General features: G+C 42.1%; 1 protein-coding gene across 10 annotated transcripts in view; it reads left to right on the top strand.

Annotated features, from left to right (window-relative positions):
• Positions 1–16,666, top strand: part of MEF2A (myocyte enhancer factor 2A) — a 235,027-nt gene that overhangs the window by 80,358 nt on the left and 138,003 nt on the right. The window lies entirely within an intron of this gene.

The following is a 16,666-nucleotide window of genomic DNA, read 5'->3' as shown; positions in this document are numbered from 1 at the left end:
TTTTGACAGTTTTATTACAAACTTGTAAATTGCCTTTAAACTTGAAAAACCAAACAGCTGTTATGTGGCATGTGTAAGCCAATGTACTATATTCAGAAGAACTGATAAATGTATGACATCCCGTCTATATGTACACATAGGGAGTGTGACTGTACTCTGGAAATGGTATACAGTGCTGTGTAAAGTATCTGTGGTAGAAGTGTTAGCTAAACAGATTGGAACAGATGCTCGTTCATTTGGATTGCCAAGCAAGTTCAGACAAGTAAGACTGGTATCCTACAAGGCAGTGCACATAATCTATACTCTTTCTACATTTTACTGCTGGGCTTGTAATAAGTAATTATGTATCATTAACACAGAAAAGAGTGTCATTTAAGGACAACTGTAAGGAAAGGGATATGGAATTTGCCATATGTATTTCCTTTTAAACAACGCAAATTGCCTGGTTGTTATGCTGATCCTCTGCCTGTAATACTTTTAGCCATAGACCCTGAAGAAGCATGCAGCAGATCTGGTGTCTGATCTGTCAAAATTAGCTGCTTTCTTGTTTCTAATGTAATTCAAACACTACTGCAGCCAAATAGATCAGCAGGGATGTCAGGCAACTGGTATTATTTAAAAGGAAATAATATGGCAGTCTCTATATTTTTTTCACTTCAGTTGTCCTTTAAAGTGAACCAGGGATGAAACATCCTCATGTATTTTACCATATATATCAGTGGGAACATTAGAGAAAACACCTACCGTGCTCTCTGTTTCATTCTGCACTGCACAGCTTGCTCCTTATCAGCCCAGATAAAATCCCAGTCTGAGCATTCAGTCTGGCTTTGCTATAATGACTCAGCTATAATGATTCCTGAGCAGAGCCACAAGGGGGAAGGCTTGGGCTTGAAAAGACAGCACAGAAGACAGACTCAGCTATAATGATTCCTGAACAAAGCCAGACTGAATGCTCAGTCGGGGATTTTATCAGAGCTGTTAAGAAGCAGGCTGATTAGTAAATAATAAAGCAGAGAGCACGGTAGGTGTTTTCTCTAATGTTCCCACTGATATATATGGTAAAATACATGAGGGTGCTTCGTCTCTGGTTCACTTTAAAGGGAGACTGAAGTGAGAGCTGCTGAGGCTGTCTTCTGCTGAGCATTAAGTCTGGTACACACTTTCAGTTATGATTGACCGATCACTGACCAATTTTACCACTGCCATGTAGCATGAGGGTCAATGGTTATTGAATACAAGTAGCAGATTGTGTAAGTAAAACCTCATACTACATGATGGAAGTGGTAAAATTGGTCAGTGATTGGTCAATCATAATTGAAAGTGTGTACTAGGCTTTAGTTGTTTCTGAGTCACTGACCTGCAAAAAGCATACAGCCAGTGGAGTCAGACCTGTTAAAGCATCTGATCTGCATGCTCATTCTGGGCCAGTGACTTGGGCCGTGTTCACAGTGACTGTTGGGTTCCTTGTGATAGCAGGAACGCAAAGGATCGGGAAGGTATTACCCACAGTGAAGCATACAATGAAAACTATGCTTCACTGTAACCATTAACGCATGCAGTGAGCTACCATGGCACACTTAAGCTCAACACACACCATACAATCTTGGTTGTACAGATTTACCAAATCTATGTAATATAAGGGCCAACAGATTGAAAATACCTTGAATGATTGAATTGATAAGCTCTTATACTACATGAAAGTGGTAAGATTGAACAGCCAACATTGTATGGTGTGTGTTGAGCCTCAGTTGTACTTCAACTCTCACACTGCCCTGTGAACGTTGCATATATTGTGCGTATTGCAGAGCAGTAAACTGTGTTACAAAGCGGCTGTTACACTGCACTGCAACACTGTGAACGTGGCCGAAAAGTATTAGAGGCAGATCATCAGAACAGAAGTCAGGAACAGGTGTAGCCTCTCATGCTTTTTTTTACCATTTGAAAACCCGATTTCTATTATCAACTAGGTGGCAATCTAGTTCATGTTTATTTATATACCTACACAGGCTGCGTTACACTGAATGTCGGCTCTAATGCAATAGACAACCGATGTGCAGCCCAGGTGAAGGGATTTTACATACTTTAGTGTCTGTAAAGTGTATTCATTTGTTTTTATCTTCAATCCTCAGTTTGGCTATTTTACAAGTAATTAGATTTGAGTTGCTTTCTGTTGATTAGTTTGATCTTGCCTCCTATTTCACAGTTTTAGTGTTGTAGAAAAGCAAAAATAAAGCAAAAAGCAAGGATTTCTGCACACACCAGGAGACACTGGCATTCTTAAACCTTTTCAGCTAGCGAGTCCCGGAATGTCTGGTTATGTTTGATCTCTGACAGCTTTAAGTGGAATGTGTAGCTACTTTTTTCTGTCTGAATTTAATAAGCTAACAAACCATTCTGTGGCTTTGAAGCGAGCGGTGTCTTGGCAAGAGTTTTTCATAAACCCTTCGCTTTACTGCAAATGTAGTGGAAGTGTGACTGGATCTGTTTTGAAACCTGACACTGTGATTGCTCACACAGAGATGGCTTTCAGAGCACTGCTCCTTTCCTGCTCACAGGATGGGAGAGGCTTTGGATGGAGCCTCATTTTTGACCATACAGAGTACACAAGTTGTCCTTGGAAGGATTCGGAGAGGCTTGATATTCTTTAAGTTTCCTCAAGCAGTTTTATACAGATTAAAGACTTTAGTGCAGAATAGCTCCAGGCTGGCCTACTTTCATCTCAAAAAGCAAACCGCTCTTCTTATTTCTTGTTTGTCATCTGCAAATTATGATGGCGTAAGGTGCCAAAATGGACAGATCTGTAATTGTGATCCCGGAGCAGGGAACCGCTGCTTGGATTACACCCTTACACTTGTTAATACCTAACTGTACAATACAGTACATGCATAGTGATGAACTTTCTTCAGAATATTTGGAAAAAATGGCTTCTCACTATGCAGTAATCTTCTAGCATGCCAAAGTAATGTGTGCTATATCTCTTAACTCATGATGACCAGTATAATGTTATGTCTATTATTAAAAAATAAAGAAAGAAGTAGAACCGCACAAATGGGTATGTGGATGCTGGGGCTGGGCTCCCAGGCCGCTCTATGCAATAAATCGATGAAGGAGTCCGCACACAGACTTGCAAAAACAAGGTGAACAATTTATTGTCCCATCACACACACATGCAATTTACATCTGACCCAGAAAGCTAACGATCGTTTTGGGGCCACCAGGGGTCCCCTTTGTCAAGGCATAGGCCGGAAAAACATGTACCATGTTTTTCTGGCCTATGCTTTGACAAAGGGGATCCCTGGTGGCCCCGAAATGATCGTCGGCCTTCTGGGTAAGATGTAAATTGCACCTTGTTTCTGCAAGTCTGTGTGCGGATTCCTTGTAACGGTTGGTGTCAGCACACAGAGAGTATCTGATTATTGGTGATCTGCAGTATCACCAACAATACAGACGTATACCTGATTATTAATGATCTGCAGAATCACCAATAATACAAGTATGACTAACCTCTGGAAACCTAGCAAAGTGTAAGTGTTTGGGTGCAACAGTAACTTTAATAGTTTGACCAGACCTCACCAGAGGGGCTGGTGAGGTACTATCAGTACACTAAACATGCACTAGCGTACAAGTTCCAGCAGGCTGGAGAGTACAATAACGAAGAGGCTGACTCTCCCGGGGAGCGGGTGATTCAGATAGTACTGCAGGCACAAGAATACCCGTGGGGCGGGTGACCCAGACTGAACAGCAGCCTAGGAGATACAATACTACTACAATGACAGATACCCTGTAAGAGCAGGTAATTGGGGCTGTACTACAGCTTTAACAGAACGGTTCCACCAAGGAGCTGGTGTAACTAGTACCTCACCAGTGGCGAGGGCCCACTGGGGAGTAGAATGGTCAGGCAGGCAAGGTTCGGCAACAGAGAGGCAAATATATACAAAATCGTGAGACAAGAGAGTAATACGTAATCAGGCAGAGGTTCAGCAACAGGAAGGTACGTATCGGTATAGAATCGTGAGGCAAGAGGGTAATCGGTAATCAGGCAGAGGTTCAGCAACAGGTAGACAGATGGGCAGAAGTACAGGATCAGAAAACAGATTCAAAGTCAGAGTGCTAGCCAGAGTCGTACACAGGAGATCAATACAATAATAATATCCTAGCCTGGGTGTGAAATCCTTGGCAACACCCCGGAACTAGTATAACAAAATAACAATAACAAGACTGCAAAATTCCTAAGCTTGGTGTGAAATCCGTAGCATCAACACCAGGGAACTACCTAAGGTCTGTGCGCTCACACGCAAGTATTCACGACAACAGACAATCTTACAATGAAGACAAAAAGAGAAACCGAGAGCCCGATATGGTGCAGTATGTTGAGATGATATGATCAAATGTTAATGTGCGAGAAATATACTCACAAACATGGGTTACCATACAGGCAACCACTAAAAAGGCAGGTGAGGAGATTAAGCCTATCCTCACTCAGGACTAAGAAGTCTCTCTCTGTAGAAAAAGAAAGAGGGTGGTACTCCCTTCCACCAGGAGTGGACACAGTGTATTCAAATGTGGAACAGAGGCGCCAGCAGGATAAAAATTCATAAAATCTTTAAAAATGCTCGGAGGAAGTGGTGGGCTTGCCTCCCAAAAGCAAACAAGAAGTCCTGTTTGTATAAATTAACACATTTATTTATACGGTACCCCAAACAGAAATGCAACGCGTTTCGCAGGTCAAGCCCGCTTCATCAGGCAAAAATGGGGACCACAGAAAGTCTGTAAAATCAGGCGCTAATCCTGATTTTACAGACTTTCTGTGGTCCCCATTTTTACCTGATGAAGCGGGCTTGACCTGCGAAACGCGTTGCATTTCTGTTTGGGGTACCGTATAAATAAATGTGTTAATTTATACAAACAGGACTTCTTGTTTGCTTTTGGGAGGCAAGCCCACCACTTCCTCCGAGCATTTTTAAAGATTTTATGAATTTTTATCCTGCTGGCGCCTCTGTTCCACATTTGAATCTTACAATGAAGCCAGGAGGCTTATGAAACAGAGGAGACCCCACTGGCACGCCCCCTTGAATCAGCCAATCCCGGGCGCCGTGGGACTCCTCTGACGTCAGCCGACCAGCCGGTCAGCTGACGCCTCTCCTCCCGGAATAAAGGTCCTGTCTATGCGCGCGCCCGCGCAAGACAGGGACCCTATGTGCAGCAGAAAGCCCCGTCCTCTGCGTCCTACACTCCGAGAAGACGGGCAGGAGCGCCGAGACGGCTGCGGCGGCGTAAGCGTTCGCCGCAGCCGACGTCCCCCAGGTCCCTTCCGTGGAGGCAGCTGCAGCGGCGGCACCGCTCGCCGCTGCTGCTATTACACTCCTTCATCGATTTATTGTATTATTAAACCCTTAGGATTGCTGTGGTTTTGTAAACTTAAATCCACAAAATAAATTTGAGACTGTTTGACAGTAGTGCTCCTGTCAGCACAAGGACTGCCCTAAGTGTTCTGGACCCAATGCAGTGTTGTCACCATGTCGCTGTTCCCTTACACCTGCTGGGAAATTACTCTAAGGGCTTAGACACATTATATGCGCTTTTCTGGGTGCTTTTTGGCCTCCAGAGCTTTCAGCTTTTTAAAAAATGCTCCCTTTGACTTGCATTAAAATTGCAGTAAAATTGTGCGGTAAAATTTTAACGAGATTGCGATTTTAATGGAAGTCAAAATAACGTGTAACAAAAAAAAGTTCCCCTGGGGGGGTAATCACCTCGGGAGGGGGAAGCCTCATGGTCCCAATGAGGCTTCCCCCTCCCCTGTAGCTGCATGCAATCCAGCGCTGGCTCTCCCGAGGTGTCCCGGAATCCTCCTAAGCGCTGATTTATTTACCTTTCCTGGCCCCAGCAGGGGCGCTGTTGCGTTTCTCCGCACGGAGTTAGGAGAAAATAGCCGATCTCCGTTGGGTCCGCTCTACTGCGCAGGCGCAGGAGACTTGTGCATACGCATTAGAGCGGCCCGACAGCGATCGGCTATTTCTGCCTATCTCCAAGCGGAGAGCCGATACTGCGCCTGCGCTAGAGCCAGGTAGGTAAATATTTACATCCCCACTGTTCGGGGAGCTTTATCGCCGCCGCCGTGGGACCGAGGAGGATGGGGGAAGCCTCAATAGGATCCGGAGGCTTCCCCCACCCCAGGTGAGTACCCCCCAGGGGAGGATTTTTTCATTACAGGTTTTCTTTAAAAAGCTCTGGAGGCCAAAAAGAGCTCAGAAAAGCGCTTATAGTATGTCTGAGCCCTAAAGGGTGGTTGTGGGTTTACTGAATACCATTCGCTACTGCAGAAGAGCTAGGTTCTTGCAGAAGGCTCCAGGCATTTACAGGCAGTAGAATGGCACTTGACTAGTGCTGTGCACATACATCTCACCAGGCAGCAAGACCCTATTTGCAGCATCCGGAACAGCGAGTCATGGGTACTGACCCTTATGCTATGTTAACACTGGGATGTTATGTTGGACAATACAATGCAATTATATATTAAAGGGCAACTGTAACGAGAGGGATATGGAGGCTGCCATATTTTTTTTTCTTTATTCAGGATGAAAAGGCATATTATAAAAAGGATCCTTACAATTGTGTATCAAGAGAATTAAAGGGACTCCGAGCAGTGCAGAAACTATGGAAAGATGCATATCATTTTAAAGCTCTCTTTCTCCTCTTTCCGATGATATATAAACCGCTGCCCTACGCCTTTTAGTTTTCGCTATTTTTGCGATTGAAATTGATTTCAATCGCGAAAATAAAGAAAACTAAAAGGCGTAGGGCAACGATTTAGGTGTCGCCAGAAAGAGGAGAAAGAGAGCTTTAAAATGATATCCATCTTTCCATAGTTACATTGTATTACACAGGCCGACTTTTTCTGCTGAATGGAGCTGCTGACACTGGGGAAAGTGTCGTCCTGTGTAATACAAGTAACTATGGAAAGATGGATATCATTTTAAAGCTCTCTTTCTCCTCTTTCTAGCGACACCTAAATCGTCGCTCTACGCCTTTTAGTTTTCTTTATTTTCGTGATTGAAATTGTGGCCGCGGCAATTTCAATTGCGAAAATAGTGAAAACTAAAAGGCGTAGGGCAGCGGTTTATATATCATTGGAAAGAGGAGAAAGAGAGCTTTAAAATGATATGCATCTTTCCATAGTTTCTGCACTGCTCGGAGTCCCTTTAAAGAAATTCTTCATAGTCAGTCATACAAACACCGGTCCGTAGCCTTCAATGCAGAATTGTACATTGCTAGCCGTTCCATACAATTTTTCACCCTTTAACTTCCCCTCCCCCCACCCCCCCAACATCAAACATCCTGCCCAATTCCTTTCAACACTACTTTAAAAAATGTAATAGCCTGTGTATTAAGTGCTTTTAAAAAACTCCAACTGTGAGTATTTTGGCAAGAGGGGCAATCTTCATTATAGTACTATCTTCTATGTGCTTAGGGGTATTAGTCTCCCAACTCCTATAAACCTACTTTCTCCGTCAACTATATTTTATCTGGGCATTCAAGCTTTCCCAAGGTGCCATGGAGTTGCTCCACACAGTACCACTCTATGTATTTGAATGGTTCCATTATTACTTCTATCTCTGGTTTAGTATATTGATATGTAATAAACTTTCTCAATTTTTTCAAAAAATCTTTTAGTGAATTTGCTTTTGTGCGCCAAAGTTATACATTTTTCCCTCTCAAATAAAAAAAATCAGTTCTTTCTTAAGTTCTCCAATTCTTGAAGTCGTTGGGAAAATCCATTGATTACAAATTATTTTTCTAGCTGCAATGACAACTGTGTGAACCAACCTATTTGGCACTTTCCCTGCGTCCGCTCTAGACCCTGTCTCCCAATAATTGAACAGTAATAGACCCGGATCTTTAGGAATCTCTTTCCCACACATTCTTCGGATCAAAATACAAACAGAGTCTTAGAAAATGGATATTACAGGGCATTCCCAGATACAGTGATACAAGTCAGCATTCCGTAAGTGGCATTTCGGACGTTCCGGTGAGTATCCATGAGGTGGGGGGTTCCTATATCTGATGTCGAATGCATATTTTGGCCTATGCCATATTTATTTCCTTTTAAACAATACCATTTGCCTGGCAGCCCTGCTGTAGTGACTGAATCCCACCAGAAAGAAACAAGCATGCAGCTAATCTTGTCAAATCTGACAGTAATGTCAGAAACACCTGATATGCTGCATGCTTGTTCAGGGTCTTTGATTAAAAGTGATAGAGGCAGAGGATCAGCAGGACAGATGGGCAACTGGTATTGTTTAAAAGGAAATAAATATGGCAGCGTCCATATCCCTCTAGTTACAGTTGTCCTTTAAAGGCACCTTCACATCAGAGCATTAGCAGTACGGTGAAATCCATCACCATAATGCAAGGCATGCTGTGCGGTAATGGACAACGTGCGTGTTTACAGTTGCAGTGAAGCATATTTTTCATTGACTATCCTTCACTGTATGCGTTAAATCAGGATACTTTTCCTTGTTCCCTCTGTGCATTACACTGTATCAAACGTGCAATAGCCTCACACACTGCATGGAAAGCCATATCTGACACTCCCGCTAGTGTGCTGCAGTGCCAAGCAATGTATTTGCTCAGTGTAGGACACATCTTCTGCCCCATTCAGTGTAATGAATGGTGTCCGTGATATAGCACAGCATCACTTGAGGCTGTGATCTGCAGTACATAACACAACCACCCATGCCAAATAATGTGAAAAAGCCCCGTCTGAACACCAGTTTGTACAAGGCATTAGGATGTTTTTTCAGGTAGTACTTATTTATTTCATGTAGAAATTGTGTCTAAATAAAGTTTGGTCAGATCTTGCAAGCCTGGCGTTCTCCTGTTTGTTGCAGCTTTTATACTGTACAGAAACGTTTGTTTGTGGGCTACAATAATTATGTTGTGCTGTATACCACAAAGCCCATTAGAAATCATCTTTCCTATATATGACAGAAATTAAGCTTAGGTTGTGCTTTAGTGGAGTAGCTGCAATGTAATCTGAAGACCATTGAGACCAGCATATTCCCATTGATCCATTTGTACTGTGATGCTTACACTTGATAAGTTGGTAAAAGTCATACCGGCGCATAAACCTCTCAGAGCCTCTCTGCTTGTCTCCTCTGCCTGCCCAGTGGTTAGGGACTCTCCATTAGCTGGTCTTTTCTGCTGAAGCAGGTGCAGGGTGAGCAAACAGGAGCAAATGAAGACAAGGGAAGAGAGCACTGTTTTGACAATGGCCTCGAAAAAGGCTCACCAAGTCTGTTAGTTGCCTTGACGATGTAACTGTTAAGTAATAGGGCTGGAATAGCCTGTGTCCTACTCTGCTTAGCTGTAATTGCACCTGGAAGAACACTGGTATTTATTTTCTTTTATAAAAGCTTTATTGGATAAAGTCAAAAGAACCAGCATGAACAAAAAACGTTTTAAGTACAATCTCATAAGAATTTCAGTCATAAGATAAAAGATGAAGTTTCCATTCATTTTTTTCTGCTATTTAATTCAACGAGAGGGTCTGTTGAAAGTTGTTGATACCTTTTTTACATTAGAATTATTCTGAGACCTTAAAGAGGAACTCCAGCCTAAACAAACATACTATCCTTAAGTTACATTAGTTATGCTAATTAAAATAGATAGGTATTATAATCTCTTACCCACAATGTTTTATAAGAACAGGCAAATGTTTGATTTCATGATGGCAGCCATCTTTTTGGTTGAAAGGAGGTGACGGAGCATGAGACACAGTTCCAACTGTCCTGTGTCCTGAGCACCTCTCCCAGTTGCTAGGCAACGTGAATAACAACATAGGAAATCCCATCATGCTCTGCACAGCATCAGGGAAAAAAAGCCTGGGCTTTTTTTCTTTGATGGGTGGGGCTTAGATAAAAATGCAGCTAAAAATGATGCTTTGGTAAGAAAAGCAAAGTTCTGATGCTTAAAAAGAAGAACCGAGAGCCCAATATAGTGTAGTAAGTCAAGACAATTGGTATAATGAAAAGGAGTAAGATATATACTCACAAACCACGGTTACCTCCAGGCAACCACTGTATAAGCAGGTGAGGAGATTAGCCTGTCCCCACTCAGGATTAAGAAGTCGCTCTCTGTAGACGTGAGAAGAAAGGGGTATCCCCCTCCACCAAGGGTGGATATATACTATGTTATAAACTGCACAGAGGCGCCAAAAGGATAAAAGCAATATTTTTGGAGTGTACCAATAAATTTACTGTTTTTTCTACTACACTTTTTTTGTGTTTGCTTGAGGGAGGTAAGTCCACCACTGCCTCCTAAGCATTTTTAAATATTTTAAATATTGCTTTTATCCTTTTGGCACCTCTGTTCAGTTTATAACAAAGTTCTGATGCTGTGAAACTGTTAAAGAAACACCAAGCCTTTTCAGTTCTGCTAAGTAGATGTTTAGTCCGAAGGTTCACTTTAAGGTACACACACACCTCCAATCTTGATTAGCCAATCACTGAGCTATTTAGCAACTCTATAAGGGCTAACAGATTTTAAATACTATGAACAGGTTGTGTAGGTAAGCCCTCATATTTCACGGAAGTGGTAAAACTGGCCAATGAAAATTAGATGTGTGTAGACGCATTACAGTGGTTCATAGGCTTAGAGTATTTGGATCCAGTAAGACATATAACTTTCTACTGGGCAATCAAAGTATAAGACTATAGCATACACAGAAAAAGGGAGAGAATAACTTATTTTATGTTTAAATTTACTTTTTAAGTTGTAACTGTTTTTATTGTTTTGCTCAATGACTCATTCATTGTAGTATGCCAGAGCTAAAATATATGAACTAGTGAACCTTTTTATCTCTTTCCTGCTCTCAGAAGCAATTTTCTGCTAGGGAAGTGTTTTATAGTTGGAATTTCTAATCAGTGAGGGTCACACTGTAGTCACTTCCTGTCTGAGTCAGGACTGAGTCAGCCACTTATTTACCTGATATTTAACCCTTTCAGGCAGAGAAAGAAAAAAAAGGATCACAGCACAGTTATTTGTGTGCTAGGCACTGTACATACCCATGTCTATCTCATCATGTCACATGTCACCTCAGGTATCCTTTAAGGCTATGTTCACAGTGGAGTGTTGTGGTGCGACGTAATGGCCGCATTGTAACCCGGTATGTTGCACTGCAATGTAACATCTATGTGACATTCACTGTGCGGCTGGTGTGGGCTAAAGGCGTGTGGCATCCCAACACATGTAGTGACAGTGAAGCGTACTTTTCATTGACTGCATGCTTCACTGTATCCGATGCAATGCGTGCATAACATGCAATGCCACTTTTATGTTCCATTGCATTTCTGCTTTTACAGTGAACACAGCATGCACTGTGAACGTAGCCTTAGGCTAGGTTCACACTGGGGTGTTGCATTTGCGGTCCACATAAAAACAGGATTGCAACAGAGGGAAAATTCACATTATACTGAGGAGCACGGTGCAACACATACAGTGAAGCATAGTCAATAAAAAGTATGCTTCACTGCTACTGTAAATGTGCACAGTGTCCAGTATCGCTGAGTGTGACTTGTGTTATACTGACAGATTTCACAGGCACTGCTAATGCACAGATGTGAATGTACTATTACAATATAATTGCATTGCACTAGCAATGTGATTATATTGTCTGACTCAACCCGCCAGTATAAATGTAGCCTACAGGTATCAAGTTTATTATGTTGGCTATCAGTTAAAAGCTCTGTATTCTGGATGAATTAGTTAGGATTATGTGTATCATTATAAGATTGTGTGTCCTCGGGGTGGAGTCGTCTCCATCTCTGCAGAACGCAAGGTTTGTACACATTCATACATATTGTTGCCTGCAAGTAGCGGGAATCAATCCCTCCAGCAAGGCTTTGGTGCCAAGAGCTGTAAAGATGTGTTCTGTTGCTATGGAGGAGGAGGAGGGACAATGGTGGGTAGCATGGGAGGGGTAAGAAGGGGAACAATGCACTTGGCTGACAAAACCTGGCACACCAAATCTTTTAAGGATACATCTGGGCCGCTGTACACACTCAAGATTCTCAGCAGCGATCCGCCCCTGACCACTCGCACTGGCTGAGAATTCACTAGCATATATACTGGCTTTAAGCTAGGCATACATTTTTCAACTGCAGCAGTGATCGCTCCGCGATCAACATTACCCCCTTGATCATGGGTTGATCGTGACAAGCACTGACCTATCCCAATCATGGGATGTTTCCTGTGAGTCAATGAGGGGCAACCACAGTGCCATGGTTAACCAGACTTTCTTCCCAATTAGACGTTTTTGTTGAATTGAACGTCTAATTGGGTACGGATATTGTATAGTGTATGACTAGCTTAAGCCTATGAAATCAACATGTAAGTGTATTGCTGCTTGTTATCATACCATGCATGAGCTCTATATGTATTTTGTACTTATGAACTTGTTTTGGAATGCGGGAGAGAACTCACACAAACACAGGGAGAGTAAACAAACTCCACGCAGATGGTGTCCTGGCTGGGATTTAAACCCGGGACGAGAATGCTGGAAAGAGAGAGAGTGTCACTTCATGCTACCGGAATTACAATAAAGCAAGAAAGAAGTATTTAATAGCGTACATTGAAAGTGTAAAAGTCTAGTGCTTCTTGTTTACAAGCACAGAGTAAGCAGATCTGTGTCATCTCATGGTATGGAGTATATGGAATCCTCTGGGCAAAGGTTGATGGAGTGATTAGTCCTTATGACCATAAAATCCTTGATTGCATTGCTTCTTGTGAGAGTGCTTCTTCCACCAGGATCCATAGCATGATTGGAAGTTACATGTACAACATTGTATACATTACTTCCTTTTATTCATTTCATTATATGTTCCCCTTTGCATAGATTGGTGAATCATAACGGTGAAAGATTGAAAGTAACCTGAACAAAAAGGTATTTGTACCATTTCTTGAGCTGATGTCTGGAAACTTCACTGACCTCAGCATCTTCCTGTTCTACATGTTTTACAGTAACTTCGTGTCACATTCCTCCTTTGACTGATAGAACCACAATATGTAAAGCATGTCAGACTGATGATCCTCTGTGTGTTCTGAAACTAAAGAGTGCCACACTTTTAAAGTGGACCTGAACTCTTGCAAAGGACAGAAGGAGAACCTAGAGAAATGTGCACTGTATTTATTTAGAGAGTTTAGCCTGTCTAATACCCCCTTATCTGTGACTAATCACAAATGTAATTTGATCTCTGTGTCAGCTGGCTGCCCCAGAAGAGCAGCTAGTTTGTGAACACAGGATGTTAACCCTATGTCTGCTTTCATGAAAGCAGGAAGTGGACACACAGCAAATTTATTGCAGGATTTTTATCAGCTGTAACAAAGAAATATTTTTATTTAAAGGTTATGCGGTTGCTTATCTGTTAGAGCAGAGAGGAAGTTCTGCATTCAGGTCTGTTTTAAAGAGAAACTCCAACCTAGAATTGAACTTTATCCCAATCAGTAGCTGATACCCCCTTTTACATTAGAAATATAATGCTTTTCACAAACAGACCATCAGGGGGCGCTGTATGACTGATTTTGTGCTGAAACCCTTCCCACAAGAAGCTCTGAGTACCGCGGTACTTTTGGCAGTTTGTTACAATGTAACAAGGTTCACAGACAGGAATTAGCTGTTTACAGCTGTCTCTAACAGCCAAAACAGCTAGGAGCAGCTACATAACCTGCCCACAGTAAAAATGTCACCATGTAACAAATGTCAGAATGTAAATCGGGGAGAGAAAAGATTTTACAGTGAGCAAACACTGACTAAATCATTTATACATAATTATGGTAAAAAATGAAGCACTTTTTTTTACTACATTATTTTCACTGGAGTTCCTCTTTAAATATCTAGGAAGGCAGTTGCTGCTGAACTGCATTATGGGGGAGTGTCTTGGTGGAGCATCATGCTACAGGTACTTCAGGGAGTAATGCATGGAATTATACAGTGATTTTCGCATCATTGTATTTTATAAAGTTAGTTTGAAAATCATTACCAACATACTGTAACTACGGTAGTCAGGGTTTTTAAAGCCGGATGTTTTAGGAACCTAAAAGTTTTTAAAAATCAGAGATATTTATTTCCAGAGCTCAAAAAAGGGATAAAGATGTGTTGCTACCCTTGAAAAGGAAGAATTAATGTCTCTGGTGGAGTATTCTGTAAGGCCCAGTGCACACAAAAAACCTCTAGCAGATCCGCAAAATGCTAGAGGTTTTTGAAGCAGATTTTGAGAGCGATTTTTAGGCATGTTTAGAGAGGTTTTCTAAACATGCGTAGCGTTTTTTGGAATGTTTTTGTGTAGCAGATTTCATATATTTTTACAGTAAAGCTGTTACTGAACAGCTTCTGTAACAAAACCGCCTGGAAAACCGCTCTGATGTAGCGTTTTGCAGAGAGGTTTTCCACTTTCCTATACTTTAACATTGAGGCAGAAACGCCTCAGAAATCCAAAAAATGCTGCAGCCCCCGAGTTTGCGTTTCTGGAAAAAACGAACCGCTCTGGTGTGCACCAGCCCTAAGACCTGCCTTTATCTTCCTGGCAGATAAATCTCTTTGCTAGTATTTGTAGAAGGCAAATCACACTAAGCATTGCTTTTTTAGTAGGAGAGCTTTTCTGTCTTTTTTAGTCCCCTATACTTTCTTAGTTGTTTTGGGTCACCCCGTGCTGCTTGGTAGTGCTTAGTGTAGTTTTTAGCAGGAGGGATTTTCAGTCTCTTTTGGTCCCTTATACTTTCCTATAAGGGTGTAACTAGACTTAATAGGGACCCCCTGCAAAAAGGATGGCATGGGCCCCCTTGGTCCCCAAACTCCATGAGGGTCATGTGATCGGGAGTCGGCGAATGGCAGTAGGGAGTGTTCTGCTGTGAAGCGGCGTCTGGCAGCAGGAAAAAATTACAGCTACTCTGTACTCTGCATGGCAGGAGGAGGTGGCAGGAACTTTTTTTGAGTGAACGGGGAGGTTGTTTTGCTAATTGTCTCCACTTGCAGTTGGGGAGAGGGAGAAGGAAGGGCCCCCAAAGCCTCTGGGCCCCCGTGCTATGGCTGAGGTCACAGGGTGGATTGGTATGCCCATGCTTTCCTAGTGGTTTTGGGTCACCCCAAGTTGCTTGGTTATTCTCTAGTATTTGTAGTATGGCTGAATACAAAATGAGGAGATCTGATTTGTGCATTTTGCATATACAGGCAGTGGTGATAAAAACTCACATTTAATACAAAGGATTTTTTAAAAGAAATACTTTGTTTGATATAGGTACTTAAGTAATGTGCAGAATTTCATCAACAAAACAATGGTTCTACAGATCACAAGAGCTAGCTCAACTAGCTGATGATAATTCTGACTTGCATGCAAATTGCATGACTGTACTCTGCCATGTACTCTATATCCAGCAGTAGTAGGACTTTCCTGAGCTCTATAATATCCATACACAAAACAGTGTTGCACTATAACAAGTACAGATGGTCAGTAAGATGATAGTCACTCAAGCTAGGAATTGGGCCACCAAATCTGCATACTATTTGCATTAAACTTGCACACAAACTAGAAGCTGCAGTGCGTTACCCTGCAATTCTCTGACGTGCATCGGAAGTTGCCTGTTATTTTTTTCCGGACTTTTCCGCTGCGGTGAGATTGTTCCAAATCGCACCGCTACCGCAAAGCTCTAGTGTAAAAGTACCCTTTAAGTTTAGAATTACTTCTCAGGCAGCCTTGACTGGCAGCCTTGAGTTATTGCTGCATGCTCACCTGAAGAGTACAAGTGCATGCGATGATATCTGTGTGTCAATTAGTAATATTAGGCTGCATTCACAATGATACTGTGTGATACGGTGCACAATATAATCGCATAGCAAATGTGGTGCAATTACATCAATACTGCGGTGGAATTGTGCCAATCAAAACAGAAGGCATATTGTGCAGTATCAGACAGTGTGTGCATTGCTGGCTGGGTCACACTGCAAGAGCTTTTTCTAAGCGCTTGTGATTTGAAAAGCTCTTACCCGTACACTATGTGTGTGTTCACACTGGAGCAAAGTGATTTTTTAAAAATCACTCTTCACATTAGGAAGAGCCTTTCAAATCGATGGCGGGTAAAAAGCATTGGTAGTGTGAACCAGCCTTTACAGTTGCAGTGAAGCATACTTTTTCATGAACTGTGTGCTTCAATGTATGCATCACATGTGTAATGCACTGTGCAACTTTTCTCCCTCGTTATGTCCCTGTATTTAGAGGATACGCAAAGCAGCACCCAAGTCTGGAACTTGTCTTACTGTGACAATCTAAAGAGGGGCTGGAGGAAGTCCTAGGTAAGTCCAGATTCCATTTTTATGGCACTGCTCAGGGTCCCTTTAAACAATACCAGTTACCTGGCTATCCTGTTGATCATTTGCCTCTAATACTTTTAACCATAGACCCTGAACAAGCATGCAGCATATCAGGTAGTTCTGACATCCTAGGTTGTTTCTGGTGTGGTTCAGTTACTGCTACAGCCAAATAGATCAGCATGACTACCAGGCAACCAGTATTGTTTAAAGGACCTCTGTCGCGAAAATCTTAAAATTTAAAATACATGTAAACATATGCAAATAGGAAAGTATGTTTTTTTTCCAGAGTGAAATGAGCCATAAATT

Source organism: Hyperolius riggenbachi, chromosome 3, assembly GCF_040937935.1.
Source record: "Hyperolius riggenbachi isolate aHypRig1 chromosome 3, aHypRig1.pri, whole genome shotgun sequence".
In the NCBI taxonomy this organism is placed as follows: domain Eukaryota; kingdom Metazoa; phylum Chordata; class Amphibia; order Anura; family Hyperoliidae; genus Hyperolius; species Hyperolius riggenbachi.
The sequence above is the reverse complement of the archived record's forward strand: the minus strand, read 5'-3'. Positions and strand labels throughout refer to the sequence as shown.